We start from the raw sequence: 16,514 nt of genomic DNA on the forward strand, positions 1-16,514 counted from the left end.
ACGATCTGCTAAGGTTGCCATCACTCTATTAAAATGAGAAATATTTGATCCATGAAAAGCAGCAAATATAATTTCTAACTCACGTATTTTCGCAAACCAGTCAGTAGAGGGAGAAATGAGGCCCCCTTTTGAAATAATAGTAATCCAGTCTTGCTTCAGACTTAATTCTGTATCAACAACACACTGTCCTGCTGTATTTCCCAAAGAACTGTCAACGTTTTTGCACTTGAATGCTATATATCCTGCTAGATATTTAAAGCATCATCATTCACGTCTTCACTGGTACACATTGAATCACTGAGCTCGAAATCTAAGAGCAAGTTTTCGTCATCTGTAGCGACGTCAAATGATTTATCACTTACTCTTATACATAATTCACTCGAGAGAAAACGTGCAAAATCTTCCTCAGTTTCATCAGCTGGTGTTGGGTAGTTTTCAGAAGCATAATTTTCATTTCTGATCTCTGAAGTCGAAGCACCAGAAGGCAAAGGTATTACACTTGCACTTCCAGTCAGTAACAATAAACGAATTCTGTTTTTCACCTCGAAAGGAGTGGGATTGTTGTAGAAGACACCAAGGCCACGGATTCTGGAAAAGAAATTTTCCAGTCAATCTTGATTAAGTCTGGCTGTCAATATATAAGTAGCTCCGGAATTCTTCGTATCATTGTAAAGTCCAAAAAGTGAATTTATTGATATAATGAATCCCTTCTGAAATGGGAGAAGACTGTTTCTTTTTCCTACTCGCATATTAGAACACATTTCAAGAAATCTTTTTAGAGAGTTTTCCTGACTTCTGATATTAAACGCGTAACCACTTCTAAGGGTAGCTTTCTCATCTTGAGGGTATCTCGAATTCAGCACATCGAAAACATCGTTCACGAGCTCAATGAAGCTTCCTTCGCGATCTTTATGAATATCTCACAGCTTGGGCAGTGCGACGTGAAAATATCTGTGCAGCCCTTCGGACATTCTGATGATCGCGTCCACTAACGTTAAGATGAACCTCCGATACGTGGTGATTGATCGAAAGATCGCCTTTCTGATGTCGAAGAAGATCTTCTATAACCATTTTTGTAATCACAGTACCATCAGGCAAAGTGATTCCGTCATCAAGAAAATGATTTCTTAATAACTTAAGCAAATGTGGAACATCAAAAATAACCCAGACTTTTCTGCTATGATCAGCAGGGTTTGAAAAGAATGTCTTGGATGTAGACACACCAAGCTGCTTCCACACATTCATATTTTTTGGTTCCATGTCACACATAACAGCTACGATTCGGATTCCTGCTGTTTCAACTTCTTTCATGACATTCTGCAACAAATCATTAGACATTGCAACATCAAAGTCATAATACACTGGCTGCTTCCATTTTGAAAACAAGCTGCGAACCATGACGACTTGGACATTGTTGTGTGGTCCGAGTACTACATCGTCGGACGAATCGTAAGTCACACGACCGTCAATGCTCATCTCGTCGAAGCTTAGGACACCAGTCGCCTCTAATGATGTGAACGTTTCTGACCTACCCTTAATTAACTCCAAAACTGGTTTCAAAATACCTGGTTGGCACTTGAACTGTTTCGTCCATGTCTTGAGTGTTGGCCTGCAGGGAAAAGGATAATTCTTCCTCCTCAGGTAGGCATATGCTTTAGGAGACAAAGCTCTCAATGTGAGAGCATTTGCAATGTCCTCTGAGCACCACTTTACTTGCTTCCTCTTCTTTAACATAGAACGAATTTGTCCTGGTGTGAAACACTGAGAAAGTGTACTTCTCACATCCGAGCATACACATTTGTGCTTCTTAGTGTGAGACACATTACGTTTTATAGATGTAGCTTGCTTTATAACTTCTTTCAAGGACTTAACTCTTTGTTCCAGTCGAACATTTTTAATCTTCAAACTAACCAATTCTTTCTTCAGTGCTTGAATTTCCTTGTCTTTAAGTGAAATTAGCGGATCAGTAAAAACGTCTGTGTTGCTGGATTTGTCCAGCTTACTTTTCTTGGGAGATAAAGCTTTCAACGTTGAAAGAGCTCTTTTTTTTTACTGTTCTAGTGTCACAGCGACGTTCTCTCTCTGTTAGAACACTACCGGTAACATTCGCGGTGCTGGGACCTGGAACCTCGAATACATTTCCGTGCCAGTTTGGTATTTTTAGAGACGGAACAGCATTATCCTGTAGCAGTTTCCGTGTAGGTAGACCTAACAATTCATTCTGCAAGTCTCGTTTGTAATCGCTTTCACAAAAATGTTCAGAACAAACTCTTGCATTATTAACATTAATTTTGTCCTCTCGTTTACAACGAGCAATCCACTTACGCTGTAGTTCAACATTTTTTGGAAAACGATGATAAATTACGCCTTCAGTCTTACGTCCACTATTACTACATTCAGCAATTGCACAATACGACGTATTTGTAGACATAATTCCAAGAACGAAGCTACAAGACTCACGGAACAATTCCTTTCCAACTGAACACTAGGCAGGACAAGAATTACACACAAACTAACGTGTAACACGAACTCACATACACGCCTTCGATAGAAGCACTGAGCGACACCGTTGTAAACAAACTGCAGTAGCTGCCAGGTGACGTCACAGCTCGAGATTCATCATGGCGGAGAATGGAGTGGGAGGTCGCATTTGCACTCACGTGCCTTGGGAGGTCACACTCCATACTGAGCGCATTAACCAATTATCGCAATGTGTGTGCAAAGCCCTTAAGTTGGAGAAAAAGAGAAGAACATTTGTGTCTACCGTTATGAATGTTGTATTTGCTTACATTCTGTATTCTTTATATTGTATCTACGTCACAATCACTTGGTGATATTGTTTCGTGTCAAAATAAACACAACCTGCAAAAATTTCGATTTGTTGTTTTAACATTAGATGCCAATGCACTTTAATTGGTGGAAGGCGTGGATTGGGATGCATTTGGCCTCGTTATGGCTATTGAGGAACGACTTTATCATTTTTGTTTTATTTGTTTATTTTTCTTTTAATGGACTTGTAGCCCGGGGTGATATGTTACAATGCAGCATCGCCGGTCTATTGCGTTCTAGCTGTGTCGGTGAGGCAGTGGGTTTCCACAGGGCAGTGACTGCGTCACTGCAATTCACTTTGGGGGTGCAGCGGTGGGACTTGAGGTCCCGTACCATCCTCTGACGGTGATGGTGCTGCAGAGTCAGGCAGAAAAATTTAGCCTAACATGGGCGAGTGAACGTGTGGCAGTAGTCCCGTACTCGGGATGACTTCAACAAGTAATAGCAGCTTTATGGTTTGGAAGGCTGCAAAACGGCTGCGAGAGCGGTGTGCTGGCCACATGCCTCTGCATACTGCATTCGCTTGATATTGAAAGACAGAGGGTGGCGCGGCAGCCGACAGGCATTCCTTGGGCCTTTACGGCCTGGCGAAGTGTTCCTTTTAGCGTCTACGTGACATATGTACGCGGGTGAAGGCATCTGCAAAAAGATAGTAAAGAGCTACTTATCGAGACGTATCCTCCACGTCTGTTTCCATCTTCTATTGTGTCCTTACTTTGTTTCAGGCGATAAACTTATTTTCAGTGGAGAAACAGTCTGTTATAGACTAGTTTTTGCCATCAGAGGAAATGTGTTGAGTACGAAGGTAACAGAAAAATAACAAGTCACCTATTCCAAAGTTTTTGCACTTAAAAATTTGTTTATTCGATGGTGACCGCAATGAAAATAGCACCAATCTCAGTTCATACAAGTCCGCATTCGTTCCGTCGACATTTTCAGACCTTCCCTGTCGATTACCGCAAGGTTCCGCAGTGCGTTTTGTCTTCCACTGGAACGCTAAAATATATCTATAATCCGCAGTTCACACACTGTCATTCATGAAATCTCCTTTTGTGAAAACTGTCAGAGCGTAGGAACACAGTTAGTGTTCGGAAAACACAACACAGTTCACTAATATTCCTTGACAAATAGCTGCTAGGTAATAAATGCAGTCTTGCTTCCCTATTGTACCGGTAAACAATATAACGTATTTTGAGCTTGTATGAAGCTAACGCATTGCCACACAAGTCATAAGCTAAAGGCGGAGATCGGAGATCACGGAGGGTACGCTGGCTTATGACTGATGTTTTGTTACATTCAAATCCGTCAGCAGGTGCCTTCAATTAAATGGGAACTACTACGTTTTTCTTGAAATCTAAAGTTATTTCGCCTGTCTCATTCATCTTGAGTAACAGATGGGCTAGGTTTCTAATGGAATATTCTCCCAGTGATCTCAGTAATTCTGCTGTAGTGCCGTTTATTGGAGTTGGCTTGTTTCGACTTAAAACTTCCAGTGTCATGTCCTTCTTCTTATAGTATCGTGTCTCCAATACATTTTTTTTTAAACAGTCTTTCAATACATTCGTTCCAACGTTCACCTTCCCTTTCTTTGCTTAGTACTAGCGTGCATCTGAGCTCTTCATATACATACGGCTGCTAATCCTTTCTTAAAAGTTTCTTTCCTTTTGCTGTACCCAACATCTCATTTCAAATCTATCTATTCCTGCTTCCTGCCAATTTGTAGTCGTGGCAATCTCTTTATTATGAGTTTGGACTTCCTTTTGCGAGAGTGAAAGCAGTAGTAGTACAGTCATCAGTCTCTCATATAAGACAATAAGCGATCCGATATTACGGTGATGAAGTAAAATTGGGCTGCGAGTATGTGGCCTATGTGAAAATAACTTCATTCGAGAGACTAAGGTTCAAATGGTTCAAATGGCTCTGAGCACTATGGGACTTAACTTCTGAGGTCATCAGTCCCCTAGAACTTAGAACTACTGAAACCTAACTAACCTAAGGACATCCATCACACACATCCATGCCCGAGGTAGGATTCGAACCTGCGACCGCAGCGGTCGCGCGGTTCCAGACTGTAGCGCCAAGAACCGCTCGGCCACTTCGGGCGGCGAGAGACTAAGGATATTGCTTGTTCTGAGCCCCCTAAATGTCAGCTAAAATTGGAACCAGGACAATCTGAATCTTGTAAACTGCAAACGTTTACGATTAGAAATGTCAAACTTATTACAATATTTGGGGGTTTTGTGTTTTGGCCGTAAGGATTTCTTGTTGAGACCCAACGCTTCGCCCCATATGCGGAGAACATCTTCTAGTAGAACTGCAGCGTTTTCGAAAGTCCCGCGTACCCACTGCCTCGCTACTGAGATGCCCTTCACAGACGGAGAAAGAACGTTAGGTTTCAACAAGTAATTCATCCAACCCTGTGATAATATCCAGTAAACTTTTTAGAAATAGCTGAAACTTCCTACAGCTCTTCTGGAGTTAACATCTCAAGGTGATTCTACTATATTAATGTGTGTGTCAGTGCACGGATTAAGATTTGTATGCGTTCTCACTTCGTTTTACTGAATGATGGGTTGTCGTTTGTTGCTTATTTTAGCCGATTTTCTAAATTATGTATTAGTTTACATAAGCAGTTTCTCTTTAATTCGCGTCAAATGTGAGGCAATGATGGTGACGTCCTAATTGAAACGTTCGAATAGTTTTAGCTTAGTGTCTTATTGAGCTAAATATCAAAAATTACGTGAAAAACGACTCTTTTTCCAGCACTCAGCAATCTGTGGCGGTGCAACGAGCTTGGCAGTCTACGTACGTTGCGGTTGAGCAGCCAAGCCAAAACACGTGCCCTCGCCACACGTCAGCGAGCGGCAGCAATTCGACACCAGGTTAATGGAATTAATTAATCGCTGGCGCAGCTGCGCTCACATCGTGACGGGCTCGCTAATCAAGCCCCTCCCTCCACTCGTGCCTCAGCCCGTTCTGACCCAGCGGCACGTGGTGCTTAGCGCACAACTGGCACACACTCGCAGACCGTTTCCCAATGATGGCAGAGCCGTAGTGAGCCATCAAAATGGCGTCTGTGGAAGACGTTAGAAGAAATGGGTGACGAGACTTGCTGTTACCAAATTGCTGGTTACGTGTGTTTTCCACAGACGCCATTTTCTTGCTTCACTACGGCTCTGCGATCAGTCGAAATTATTTGGAACTTTGCACATCCGTTGTTCACTGTTGTTAGTTCAAATAGTTCAAATGGCTCTGAGGACTATGGGACTTAACTTCTAAGGTCATCAGTCCCCGAGAACTTAGAACTACTTAAACCTAACTAATCTAAGGACATCACACACATCCATGCCCGAGGAAGGATTCGAACCTGCGACCTTAGCGGTCTCGCGGTTCCAGACTGCAGCGCCTAGAACCGCACGGCCACACCGACCGGCTTGTTAGTTCAAAAAAAAAAAATGGTGCAAATGGCTCTGAGCACAATGGGACTTAACATCTGTGGTCATCAGTCCCCTAGAACTTAGAACTACTTAAACCTAACTAACCTAAGGACATCAGACACATCCATGCCCGAGGCAGGATTCGAACCTGCGAGCGTCGCAGTCGCGCGGTTCTTGTTAGTTCAAATTGTAACTGTAGTTACTCGCTGACGTCGCTTATAGACCAAGAATAAAATCAGTCTCGAATCTTTTTGGATGTCTCATACACAGTTACTCGTGAGACGAGACATTCAGTGTTTTCTATTGTTGTTTTGAAATTTTCACTACCTCTGTAATTCACGCTCAGCGGCCAAATGCCGGCCGGAGTGGCCGAGCGGTTGTAAGTGCTTCAGTCTGGAACCGCGCGACCACTACGGTCGCAGGTTCGAATCCTGCCTCCAGCATGGATGTGTGTGATGTCCTTAGATTAGTTAGGTTTAAGTAGTTCTAAGTCTAGTGGACTGATGGCCTCAGCTGGTAAGTCCCATAGTGCTCAGAGCGATTCGAACCATTTTGAACCGGCCAAAATACACTGACGGAATAAAAATCAGAACATCGACAAGGAGCTTTGTGACATTAACGAAAGTTGGTAGACGTGTTTTTACATCTCAAACATGACATATGACAAAATTTCGCACCAGTAGCGTAAGAGTGGCGCTAGTAGTGGCACTATGAGGGTGCAAATCAGGCTTACTTTAGATACATCTTGTAACGGTCGTGAGTGTTAGTTACCTTTAAGATTTGATGTGGTGAGTTGATGCCAGTTAAGAATGCCTTTAAGATGAAAAAGACGCCATCATCAACACGTCACTGAGTTTGAACGTCGTCGTGCAATGGGGCTACGAAAACCGCATGTTACTTCTGCGATACTGCAGAAAGAGTGGGTAGGAATATGACTGAGGCAGGACGGTCATGAGAATGTACGGTTGCAAGAGGTCCGGAACGCCACGTGACACTACCGAGAGGGAAGAACATCGTGCTCGGTGTATGGCTCTGGAGCCTCGTACTGCATCTGAAGCAGAAATTTGAGCAGCAGTTAGCACGACACTCACACAACGAACTGCTACGAGTCGGTTACTTCAAGGAGAGCTCCGAGCCAGACTCCCTGTAGCGTGCATTCCACTGACCCCAAACCACCGTCAGTTGCGAGAGTTCATGGGAGGTTGGGGTGGAGGTCTGTTGTGTTTTCTGCCTCAGTGTCAGTGATGGCCATGTGTTGTTTAGTAGGAGGCCAGTTGATGGCCGGCAACTAACCTTTCTGTGTGCTAGACACACTAGGCGTATACCTGGTGTTATGGTATGTGGTGCGGTTTCGTATGACAGGATGAGCACTCTCGGGGCTGCATTGTACCTCAGTCTGGTATTCGACCTGCTTTGTTGCCATTCATTAACAGCATTCCATGGCGTGTTTTCCTACAGGATAACGCTCGCCCACATACTGTTTGCAGCCACGTAACTTGGTTCAAAAGCAGTGATTGTGAAAAGCTACTAACCGCCAGGACAAGAGGCGAGTATCTCGTCTTGTAGGTGACGCTTTGAAGCACGACAGACTGTGTTCAGTGAAAGAACGTCCATATCAACCAATTCCTGAGGGAAAAACTGAGAAGAGATTTGCACTCAACCGGCCGAGGTGGCCGAGCGGTTCTAGGCACTACAGTCTGGAATCGTGCGACCGCTACGGTTTCGAATCCTGCCTCGGGTATGGGTGTGTGATGTCCTTAGGTTAGTTAGGTTTAAGTAGTTCTATGTTCTAGGGGACTGATGACCTCAGAAGTTAAGTCTCAAAGTGTTCAGAGCCATTTGAACCATTTGAAGAACTGCACTCAGTAGACATTTGGAATCTAATACCTTGCGGAAAGCCATAGCTCAGATCAGTATAGAGGCCAGCACGTCTTCAGTGGGCCGAACAACGCAGAAACTGTACGTGAAAAGGAGGCGCGCAATGTTTTGTGACAATTGGCCAGTTTGCCTCGTTTCAAATGATGAACGTGAAGAGTTCTCTGGCAGCCCAATGAGGAGTCTAAGCTGCACGCTGTTGTAGAGTTGACGCTGACACTGTGGAAGTGATTCTGTCATATTTGGGGGATTTTTTGTATCATAGCTTTGGCTCCGTCATTCAGATTACCATGATTTATTTCAACATTCTCGGTGACCATTGACCTTTCTTCTACATCTGCATGATGAGTGTACCGCGAACAACCCATTTCCGAAACGACGACAAACGAATTTACAGGGCTGCATACACATTATGTTGGTTTGTCAAACATTCAGGCAACATATGGCACATTAGACAGTCTCGCTACAATAAACCAGCAGATCCTTATTTCATAGAAAATGTGTGCGGTCAAACATAGCAATCCCCACATTTTGGTAGGTCTACGGATCTTATCATCAGCGAGGGATCTTCGATGGATATGGCATATCTGAAGAAACTTGTGGGAATGAGACCACCGTCAAGATTAGAGATGGTGTTTAATGGTATTAGCATGAAACATCTTGGGGTGAGTGTGTCCGTTGTGCCCGTACGCAAGAAAGTAAATAGTGCCATGTGACATCTGAACTACCATACACTGAATAATAATTGCGTTTGTTAGTTTATTGAGTAGGTTACTTCCCACGTCGGTATTACGTCAGACAGCTTTCCATGTGTAGCGGAGAATATTTGATGTACCACACTCACTTCCCTCCCCTCCCGTCTTCCGTACCCGTTCTCTAGTGCATTACCCTCTATTCAGTAGTGGCTAGTTCCAATTACAGACTGAAGTGGCCTACTTACATACAATGCTTTCCATTTCTTCATGCTGACAGTGCTGCCATTCTCTGCATCACACAACAGTCTACGACTTTCGGGCGTTGGGACTTTCCTGCACGCAACGCGTCAACTCGTGAAAAGATTCTTGGAGATTCCTTCGTTATCCAGCAGTCGTTTATGCATATTGCAACACCAGGAAGTATAGCAAGTAACACAATACTATTTATTGTGCATAAGGAAGAGTACATAATGACAGATGTTGGTAATTTGTGAATAGGTAAGGTGCAAGATTTAATACACTGAGCTGCCACTTCCGATAACCACTAATGGTCCTGATCCAGCTTGGCATCAAGTCGAACTTGATTCAGATGGTCGGTATGGATACGTCATTCCACTCAGCTTCCATACAAGAGTTTATAAAGCTTAGTGAGTGGCTTGTTCTTGGTTGTTAGTCTTTCGGAAACTCATGGCTAAATGTTTTCTTCTTTTCTATGAGGGAGAGATCTAGAGAACATGCTAGCCACTGCAACAATCAACTTCTGGTACGGCAGCCAGGCAGAGAAGGGTGGTTAACATGCGGTCTTGTGTCACGCTGTTGAAGGGTAACGTCGCAGAAACTTTGGAAGGCAAGACTACAGTTAGAAATGTTGTGGATGCCGTCTACGTCTTCGGCTAAGAGAACCAGATATGATTTTGTTGCGCACTCCATAGATCGTGTACCCAATAGCAACCAATGGTACACTACTGGCCATTAAAACTGATATACCAAAAAGAAATGCAGATGATAAACGGGTATTCATTGGACAAATATATTATACTAGAACTGACATGTGATTACATTTTCACGCAATTTGGGTGCATAGATCCTGAGAAATCAGTACCCAGAACAACCACCTCTGCCCGTAATAACGCCTAGGCATTCAGTCAAACAAAGCTAGGATGGCGTGTACAGGTACAGCTGCCCATGCAGCTTCAGCACGATACCACAGTTCATCAACGAGTAGTGACTGGCGTATTGTGACGAGCCAGTTGCTCGGCCACCATTGACCAGACGTTTTCAATTGGCGAGAGATCTGGAGAATGTACTGGCCAGGGCACCTGTCGATCATTTTCTGTATCCAGAAAGGCCTGTACAGGAACTGCAACATGCGGTCGTGCATTATCCTGCTGAAATGTAGGATTTGGCAGGGATCGCGATACGATAAACCGTAATCGCGATAGGCTACAATCCGACCTTTATCAAAGTCGGAAACGTGATGGTACGCATTTCTCCTTACACGAGGCATCACAATAACGTTTCACCTGGCAACGCCGGTCAACTGCTGTTTGTGTATGAGAAATCGGTTGGAAACTTTCCTCATGTCAGCACGGTTTAGATGTCGCCACCAGTGCCAACCTTGTGTGAATGTTCTGAAAAGCTAATCATTTGCATATCATAGCATCTTCTTCCCCTCGGTTAAATTTCGCGTCTGTAGCACGTCATCCTCGTGGTGTAGCAATTTTAATGGCCAGTAGTGTATTATCCCAGGTCCTGGGCCGACATTATGGTGACGAATACAACTTAGCAGTTGTCCTTCATCTCGGAAGACTGCGATACGTGCATCCTGATGTGTGTGGCGTCGAGGCTCGCGTGAAAAGACGACGTGGTGTCACTCTGTACAAAGTGTTGTCGCTGGACGTAGCACTGTAAGAGCGCCTCATTCTACTGTCGCATCAATGAAAGCCGCAACTCTGGTTTCCTCACTGACTGTCTTTAGTGCTCCAGACGTCGAAGCAGTGACCGTGTCAAGCTTCTACAGTATTAATAAAAGCCCTTTAGCGACCAGCTTGGTATCTACGTGTGTGAACCGTACAATGAGAAAAGTGGAAGCATGATGGCGTGGAGATACAAGCCAACACAAAAAAAAAGGATCTGATGATACAGAAATCACACAGGCATTTTATCCTGAACGTTCTCGGTGAGATATATGAAAAATTATTCGGCGAAAGGTTACAAGATAGTGACCGCTACACGAGATAGGCCCTCAGCAGTACAGGATTTATAAGATACAAGTCAACCGCAGTCGCAGTAAATAAGGCGATTTCGCTATGTGTACTGTTTCTCCTGGGTGGACATGAATGTTACCTTATATTGGGAATCAGGATGAAACCACGATTTTGAGTTACGGAATTTATTGTTGTACAGTGAACGGACTGGTGAAATAATCTCTGATGCTATAAGCAAACGACATTTAATTTGACGTCGACTAGGCATATACTGAGTAACAGCTGTGGTGTTTTAACAGTCAAACAAATGAGTATTTAAAATTCCGGAAACCCTGAGAACTGAGATAGTTTACTGAGTGCTTATAAGCGTCGGGCAAAATTAAACAACATATTACACTGTCAATAATATTCCTACATTAGTTACTTCTCTTTTATGCTGAGCCATTGTATTAATGTGTGTTTCTTTTTTATATAAGTCACAGCTCATATTCATTCTACTACATTACACTGACAGTAAAGAAAAAGAGTCACAACTATTTTTATTTTATTACGTTACACTGACGTCGGCAGTAAGTGTTCTGCAGCATGTGTAACTAAATGTTCAGAGATAATCATTATCACTAAAGAACTTACGTTTTGCGTGCCAACAGTGCTGTGCACATACACCAACAGCTGATTGCACTGAATACTTGCTCGTGGGGTCGAAATTGAAACTAGAATCCTCTGATCGAATTTAATTGTTGTCATTGATTAAATGTATGTATAAAAGCACACAGTGAATGGTAACTAATGAACAAAATGTTTCCGTTACATGTATCATACGCACGGGAACGACGACAAGCTGACAGAGAATCTGAATGAGTGATCGCAGACCCACGCTGTTCACTACATCCAAAACAGACTGAGAGCCAAGGAATCGAATGCACGCGACCAGGTTTCTAATTGAAGTTAGTTTGTACCACGTGGCAGCATGCAATGAATGACAAACTTTGTCCGCAGCTCGTGGTCGTGCGGTAGCATTCTCGCTCCCCACGCCCGGGTTCCCGGGTTCGATTCCCGGCGGGGTCAGGGATTTTCTCTGCCTCGTGATGACTGGGTGTTGTGTGATGTCCTTAGGTTAGTTAGATTTAAGTAGTTCTAAGTTCTAGGGGACTGATGACCATAGATCTTAAGTCCCATAGTGCTCAGAGCCATTTGAATAACAAACTTTCAACAGAGTATTTGGGATTGTGACTATTAGTATACAAAGTGCTGTTTAGTAAGTGTCTGATTTTTGTGTGACGGGATTGACATTAGCTAGCAACATGGTTAGACCAAACACTAGGCGTAACCGTGTAGACGTAGAAAATTACGAGAGCGACGAACAGCTTGAGACCATTCCGGGATTGGTAGGAGGAAATGTAGTTACTGAGGCTGAACAAACCACCATCCCACCGGATAATGTAGGATCGCAGACTGATATTTGTCAACAGAATTTACAATCGCTGGTAGCGGTTTTTTTTTTTAATGGACTTGTAGTCCGGGGTGATATGTTACAATACAGCATCACCGTTCTATTGCGGTCTAACTGTGTTGGTGAGGCAGTAAATTTCCACAGGGCAGTGACTGCGTCACTGCAATTCACTTTGGAGGTGTGGCGGTGGGACTTGTAGTGGGGGGAGACGGCTAGAGACGGTCGTACCCGCGCGGGAAATCAGCTGCGAGAGAATAGACGAAAGTGAACGAACGCAGGTAGAGCTAGTGAATCCAAACGAATGGTCGCAGCGCTGTTCCAGAGATTGGAAATAATGGAACAGCAGAGAAAAAACAACAGGAAATAATGGAACAGAAGGAAAAAATAGAGCGCGAGGAGGATGTACAAAGTCAGACTGCGATTTTGAAAAGGTTGAGACTAACATAATCGCCAAAGTGGACGAGATGCCAGTCAAACGCTAACAAGCGTTAATACAGAAAATTAATCGTGCTCTAGATGACAGGGATCAACGTATATTAGAACACGTTAATAAAGAAATAGAAAAGGTAGAGTCGGAAGTATCTGAAATTGAGAAAAATTTGCAGGATTTGCCCGACTTTTAACTTGACGTCGACTAGACATATATTGAGGAATATCTGTGGTGTTTCAATAGTTAAATAAATAAGTATTTACAATTCCGTGTCACCCCTGAGAACTGAGCTAGTTTACTGAGTGCTTACACGCGTCGGGCTAAATGAAACAACATATTACACTGTTAATAATATTCCTACATTAGTTATTTCTCTTTTATGTTGAGCCATTGCATTAATGTGTGTTTCTTTTTTATATAAGTCACGGCTCACATTCATTGTATTACATTACACTGATAGTGAAGAAAAAGAGACACAACCATTTTTATTTTATTACATTACATTGGGATGGACTTTCATTCTATGTACGCTCCAGCGATGATGATAGATGTTACTGCCGTTTTCGATGACCTAAGTTCTATGTCTTTCTTTTGTCGCCTAGTGCAGTTTGAGTCTCCACAGGCGTTGTGCAACTGTCTGAGAGACAACTGTCACGGGCGACATGCGTCTTTAATATGTCAGAAAAGATAATAACGAAGACCATATATAAAGACTATCCACAGGGATTAGTTTGTAGTCTAGAGGTTTGGGACGTAGCAACAAACAGTTGCAAATGCTGTTTATTTTTATGGTACGGTAATTGGTTTCAGACGTACATAGGCCACCTTCAGACCAGTATTGTCTCGACTGGTAACGTGTGGAGTCTGCGCGTGGAGCCTTTGTAAGTGCAAGAAGCACCAGACGTCAAAAATGGTTCAAATGGCTCTGAGCACTATGGGACTTAACTTCTGAGGTCATCAGTCCCCTAGAACTTAGAACTACTCAAACGTAACTAACTTAATGACGTCACACACACCCATGCCCGAAGCAGGATTCGAACCTGCGAACGTAGCGCTCGCGCGGTTCCAGACTGTAGCGCGTAGAACCTCTCGGCCACCCCGGCCGGCAGCACCAGACGTCAGCTGAACAGTTGACGGCAGGTGCTTCTTATATTTACAACGGCTCCGCACGTCGACTACACGTGGCAACAATGGAGAAATTACTGGGTTGAAGATGGTCTGTGTACGACTGAAGTCGGTTATCATACCAGAAACATTGCGATCTGGACTGACTGCTTTACGTTACATTACGGTAAAACATTGCTGACGTTTCAATTATGAGTTCAATAATTATTTGGGCATTGAAGCTTCTACTATTACTATTTCATGATACCAGTAAGGTAAGTGAACCGGTGGCGTTTGTAGATTGTTTGTTGTTAGTCATTAGAGGTGGTTCGGGAAGAATTATAGAAAAAAGTAATATTTATGTAATACTCCGTCCGCAGCTCTTGGTCTTGCGGTATCGTTCTTGCTTCCCGCGCACGGGGTCCCGGGTTTCGATTCCCGGCGGGGTCAGTGATTTTCCCTACCTCGAGATGACTGGGTATTGTTGTGTTGTCTTCATCATCATCATTCATCCCCATTACGGTCGGAGGAAGGCAATGGCAAACAACCTCCGCTACGACCTTGCCTAGTACGGCAGTGTGGGTCTCTGGCATCGTTTCCTACGCTCCTCGGAGTATGGGACCTCATCATCACGATGTAAAACTCCGCCGGCTCTTAGAGGAACATGGACATATCAATGGCTTTAATATAAAGTACTGATGTTCCACAATAGTATTTATTAGATCGCTATGAATAGGTTTTCGGCTTCACAGTCCATCGCCAAATAACTTAATACTAGACATATAGTCCACTCAACTTCATCGACAATTCATAGCTGTACAAATATTGCTGTACAAAGATATGTGACATTGTACGACTATATCGATAAAAACATAAGCATAATGTAACACTTAAAGAAACTCTGAAGAAATGGATCTTATATTACATCTTATTCAAATATTAAAACAATGTGAAAGTATAAGACAAAAATTTTCTACAAATGAGTAATGACACAGTCTGCTATGCTATATGCACAAACTGATGATTGTTACAAACAGAGCAAATAACTTGAGGGGGAGAAATAAGTCTATAGAATGTGTATGTGGAACAACTGTAACAAGCTTTTAGCTAATGGTGAAAGAAAAAGTAACTGGCTGCTACTTTAATAAGGGTGAGCCAGTTATTATTTCTCTCGCCATTACGTAATAAGCTTGTTATAATCGTTTCACACCCACATTCCACAGAATACATTCTCCAACTCCTTTCATTCGATCAGTTCATCACATTCACCAGTTTGTCCATATGACGTAGTAGCCTGTGCCATTTACTCACTTGTAGAACATTTTTGGCTTTCACATTCACGTAGTTTTAGTATTTGAATAAAATGTCATAAGAGAACTATTCTTCAGAGTCTCTTTAGGTATTACATTATGCTTCTGTTTTTATCGTTATAGGTATAAAGTGTCACATATCTGTGTACAGCAATCTATGTACAAATATGAATACTTGCCGAAGTTGTATGGACTATCTGTGTAGCATTAAGTCATCTGATGATGGCCTAAGACGCTGTGAGCCGGTTCATAGTGATCTAGTAAATACCACAGTTGAAAACTAATACTTTGTATTCAAGTTTTTGATAAACAAATGCAATTCTGCGTTCCACAAGTTGGTGCTGAAATATCAAGCTACGTACGCATTGAGAAATCCAGGGGTTTTCCTGAATGAACGTCGTAATTTAGCACATCATGTAAAGGAGATAGGCAGAAAACCATCGCAAATAGGCAAATCAGTTTCCCTTATAAACAATCACACTACATCACCTACCTATATTAGCGTCAGTTGTAGGACATAGTACAACAGTTTGGAGTCAGATTACAGCTTGAGAAGCCAACATCATTATAAGAGTTCAAAAAGTAATGCTAATGTGTACCGAAAACGTTCCACTCTTAATAATAGTAAGAATACGCCCACTGAACTTAGGAAAAGGAGCGCCCTTTGTTGATCAAAGTAAGGCATTCAAACTGATGTACTAAGGGTACTTAAAACTTACGTTAGTACGAAGAACGTAATACAAGACCGCATATTACGAGTACAGCTGTGGCAAAATGAATGTAACATTTCAGGTACAGTCAAGAGGCTGTAAGAACGTCTCTCAGACATCAGGAAGAGACTAAAAATCAGATTTGTACACCCGCAGAGCGGACTTATGGGATGAGCCCTTCGTTCGTGGTGTTTATGCTTTGCATCTGTACTAAATCAAAAGACAGTTGATCGAAAGGTGTGTCCGCAACAATATGGGCATTTCATAGTACACATTGTGTACTTTGCTCTCTACAAAGATGCAGCCGGTAAGGGTCGCCTGACATGAAAGACACTTGATCCAAATAGTTCAAATGGCTATGAGCACTATGGGACTTAACATCTAAAGTCATCAGTCCCCTAAAACGTAGAACTACTTAAACCTAACTAACCTAAGGACATCACACACATCCATGCCCGAGGCAG

Source organism: Schistocerca americana, chromosome 4, assembly GCF_021461395.2.
Source record: "Schistocerca americana isolate TAMUIC-IGC-003095 chromosome 4, iqSchAmer2.1, whole genome shotgun sequence".
Classification (NCBI taxonomy): Eukaryota; Metazoa; Arthropoda; class Insecta; order Orthoptera; family Acrididae; genus Schistocerca; species Schistocerca americana.